Genomic DNA, 4,978 nt, shown 5'->3' with positions numbered 1-4,978 from the left:
CCCCTTCAGATGCCTGTCTCAAGTCCAGGTCCATAAATTGGAGGTTCCCACAACCCCCTCCTCAGGTTCAATTATTTGCTAGAATGGCTCACAGAACTCAGGAAAGCAATTTACTTATTAGATAACTGGTATCTTTATTAAAAAGATACACCTAAGGAGCAGTATAGGACTGAGGAATGAAAAGTATAGGACAAGGTATGTGGAGAGTAGCACACAGCTTCCGTGCCTCTCCAGACATGCCATTCTCCCAGCACTTCCATGTATTCCACAACCTGGGGACATTCCAGACCCCATCCTTCTGGGTTTTTATGGAGGTTTCTTTACATAGGCAGGACTGGCTAAACCATTGGCCATTGGTGATTCAGTCACTTTCCAGTCCCTTGCCTCCCTAAAGGTCAGGGAGTGGGGCTGAAAGTTTCAACCCTCGAATTGCATGATTGGTTCCCTTGAGAAACCAACCCCCACTCTCAGAAGCTTTCCAATAGTTACCCCATTAACATAAACCCAGATGTAGTTGAAAGAGGCTTGTGATAAATAACAAAAGGTTCTCCTTCATCAGCCGTATCACTTAGGAAATTACAAGGATTTTAGAAGCTCTATGCCAGGAGCCAAAGACAACAAACAAAATATATATTCTTATTATATCACAATATCACATTAGCTCAGAGGTTTTCTGTCATTCATCCTTCTGAAAAGAAAATATTGAGGCTATTCCTCAACAGAATCTAAAATAAATATAAGGGGCTAGGTGTGGTGGCTCACGTCTATAATCCCACCACTTTGGGAGGCCAAGGTGGGTGGATGACTTGAGGTCAGGAGTTTGAGATCAGTCTGGCCAACATAGTGAAAACTCATCTCTACTACAAAATTAGCCAGTCATGGTGGCACATGTCTGTAGTCCCACCTACTCAGGAGGCTGAGGCAGGAGACTCACTCAAACCTGGAAGGCAGAGGTTGCAGTGAGCCAAGATTGTACCATTAAACTCCAGCCTGGGCAACAGAGTGAGACTCTGCCAAAAAAAAAAAAACCCAAAAAACAAAAACAAGCAAACAAAAAGAATATAAGTGATATAAGAGTTACAAAAAATTATTTAGACAGATAGTGAGGGTAAGGAAGTCCTCAGTAAGGTTTTCTTTTTAATGAAAATCAGCCCCAAATCATTTTCTTTTCTAACAAAGAGCAGCCTGTAAAATCAAACTGCAGATGTAGACAAGCAAGCTGGAAGCTTGCACGGGTGAATGCTGGGAGCTGTGCCAATACGAAAAGGCTACCTGGGACTAGGCATGTTCAAAATGGCAGCTCCATCTTTCTTTCTCTTTGTCAGCCACTTGTACAGTAAGGAGCAGACAACTTGACCCTAGCCAAGTGGAAAGCCCATTTGCATAATAAGATTAAGATGGGATGGCCAGCCTTCCCCCGTGCTATGTAAGTATTACACCTGGTCCAACCATTCTGTGGGCCCCCATGTAAATCAGACACCACCTCCTCAAGCCTGTCTATGAAATCCGGTGCACTCTCATTCCAGGCTGAAATTCTCATTCGGGAGACCCTCTCGCTTGCAAGAGAGAGAGCTGTTCTCCTTTCTATTTCTTTTTCCTATTAAATCTCCACTCCTAAAATCACTTCTTGTGTGTGTCTGTGTCCTTAATCTTCTTTGTGTGAGATGACAAGCCCTAGGTATTTATGCGAGACAACAGCGCCATTTCATAAGGAAGAAGAAAAATCAAGTCAAGATTGCTTATTGTAAGTTAGCCTAGAATTTATGGAGTTATGCAACATGACTGGTTGGTGAACAGACAGCACACGACTAAATATCTTCCTTTTGAGAAATAAAAATAAAACTCTAGTCCCCCAGCTAACTGAACAGACACCTTCTTGGCCCAGAAAAATCTTCAAAACCAAGTTCTCAGTCATGACAGAATGTGACGCTGGACACGCCTCATTAGAGCTCCTCCCCCATTGACTACTATTAGGCTTTCTCCCCTAAGGGATAAACAGAAACCAGCCCTTTTGAAATCAACCACCTGATGCTGCCCCTCTCTGTTGTGGTTTTGACATAACAACTGATCAACATTCCTTCCTGATAAGAGATCACTGGCCATGGAGTGGATAGCAGAGGCTGCACACAGAGGGCCTTCCTGTTGTCTGCTTCACCTTTTGATGGAAAGGGTGCAATTGTAATGCATGTAAATGTTAAATGTCCACCCCAAAGTGAACATGGGATGCATGCTACATGCATGTTAGCCTACCCACTACACACACCTGTGCCTTCTCTTCTTGAATATCCATAGCTCCTCCTTCAACCTGTTGAATATGTATGCTTAGCCAACTGACTCAGCATAAATTCCTCTTCCCTTCACTCCTCTCTTGAAGTGTGTTTCCTTCCCAGACTGTCAGAATAGCCACTTGCAGGCTGCAACCCTTTATGAGAAACATGGCTCTTCTTTCCAAATTTATGAACCTCCCTCATGATTCTTCAGCTGACACTTTGAAAACAATGATTTCACATACATTGTTCAGAAGATAATTGTTACTCTGAAAACAATATGTATACTCATAAGGGAGACAGAGATATTGTTTTTTAAACTGGAATCTGACAGATTCCTGCTCCTCTCAAAAGAAATGCCACATCTGTCCCTGGTCTGGTTCTTGCCTATAGTCTTTGAATTATTAGTGAAGTTTGGTGCTGGGTAAGATCTACCATTCAAGTGTGGCTGCTTTGACAAGTCTGCCTTTCTTCTTCTTCTTTTTTTTTTTTTTTTGAGACAGAGTCTCACTCTGTCACCCAGGCTGGAGTGCAATTGCGTGATCTCGCTCACTGCCACTTATGCCTCCCAGGTTCAAGTGATTCTCCTGCCTCAGCCTCCCGAGTAGCTGGGACTACAGGCATGCGCCACCACAGCCAGCTAATTCTGTATTTTTAGTAGAGACAGAGTTTCACCATGTTGATCAGGTTGGTCTTGATTTCCCAACCTCAGGTGATCTACCCTCCTCGGCTTCCCAAAGTGCTGGGATTACAGGCATGAGCGACCGCGCCTGGCCTGCCTTTCTACTGTTAAGACAGGTAGGTGGGCAGATGTCATTGTGGGAGTGTGGTATACTCAATATCTTCTCTAGACTTAAAAAAAAAAATTATCTTTGGTTCCCTGGATAAACTTTGATTTCTCTAGATTTAGTCATTCTGTTTATTCCTCTTGGTCCTTCTCTTTCAATCACTAATTTTGGGAAATTGTTCTTGGTTACCTGGCAACAAGCTTGTTGAGACTGGTGGCTCATGTTTTCCAGAGAAAGAGCCTGAGTTTTCCCATGTGCTCAAGTGCTCTCCTGCATCCACTGGGATGGCTTCTACCCGAATTCAACTTCTCACAGTAGCAGGCACTGTTAAATTCTCCAGATGCTGACAGCTGGTATTTTCTAGGCATAATTGGTGCTTAAGCTCAGACTTCTTAGTACTTGAGGTCAAAATGTTTATTTCTCACATTCAAGGCCACTGTTGGGCTCGCTTTACACACAGGGAGTGCAACAGGAATTCAGGGTCTCCTGCTGGAGACTCACCTTGTGTTCAGCAGCTCCCTGGATCAAGCATGCCTCTCTCTACAGGATGTGGGTGACATGGGTCCCAAGCACTTTTTGCTTCCAACTTCCACCATTTGTAACCTCTGGTGCTTACCCTGACCCCTTTGGCAATGGTCTGATGATTCTTGATGGTGTCTTACATCTACATGAAGGGCTCGACTGACTAATGCATGTGATTGGTGTGCTTCCCAAAGCAACTGCATAGGTCTGTTCTCCCAACACAGCTTTTTCCGAAACAGGCAAGTTGTCATGGGAGTGGGGTGTGTGTGTGTGTGTCTGCACTTGTGTATGCATGCACATGCACTGAATTATAGGGTCTACTTTGGGGTGGAAGCCCTGTAGGGAACGAATGGGCCAATTTTGTTGCCAAAAAGGCTAGAGCTTTACTCTGGTGTGCCAACATCCACTCCTGGGGCCCTAAGCCCAAGAGTGATAGGTCATTGACTTTCTTTAGAAACCACATCTCTGCGGGGTTTTTCCCTGATGTTCATAAAAGAGCCATATATGCAAAGTGGTTCCCAAATGCCAAAAGAGTCAATACATCAAAGAACAAAACTAGACAAATCCAGTTTGTCGGTAAAGGTGGTTTATTGCAGGAACTTACAGATAGAAGCGTGATCTTGGGTGGTCACAAGACATGTAGATTTCCACACGGTTACCTCCCAGACCCAAAGCTCATATACAGTAGGGAAAGAGTGGACATGTTCCAGCAAGATAATTAAAGACAGCCCTCCAGAACAGGCAGGAATGAGATGTGCGTCATGGCCTATAACTTGTGTGACATCATCATTGTTGACCTCTTCTTACACTAGGGGCAGTAAATAAAGTAGGAAGCAGGAGGCATTTATGGGACTAGGGCTTGTCAGAAGTCAACATGGTGGATTAGCACCCAAAATGGAGTCATTTTTGTCCCCGCACCTGGGACTAAGCATGGTAGAACTGATTCCTTGATAAATGTAGGGTTAGAAAAGATAGATGTGAAGGTAGTCACTAGCATTTTATGCCTTAAATGCCTGCTACCCACTCTCGCTTTTGTTCTGGCCAATCCTGAGCTTAGGGCTCCCTGGAGCTTGCACAGGAGAGCAGTTGCCACCTCCACTGTAGCCTTCTCTTGAAGGCACTCAGGTTACTTGTCTTCTTATTCAATACTACCTGATCTTCTTTCCATATTCTAGAAACCAGTCAAAATCTCCAGTCCACTCATTGCCTGTTGTAGTTGTTTTCACCCTATATTTCTTTATTTGTAACATACTCATTCAGCATTTTGCACTAAAACCTAACCACTATATTTTTAAGAGTCTGGGTTTGAAACAATAGGCCACTATGAACCCTGCCTTTTGTGTTTGCATAGTATATTAATATTGGACACCTTCGCTCTTGATGTTGACTGCTGTCTCCAAA

Source organism: Colobus angolensis, unplaced genomic scaffold, assembly GCF_000951035.1.
Source record: "Colobus angolensis palliatus isolate OR3802 unplaced genomic scaffold, Cang.pa_1.0 Scaffold58, whole genome shotgun sequence".
NCBI lineage: Eukaryota > Metazoa > Chordata > Mammalia > Primates > Cercopithecidae > Colobus > Colobus angolensis.
Note: the sequence above shows the minus strand (reverse complement) of the source record.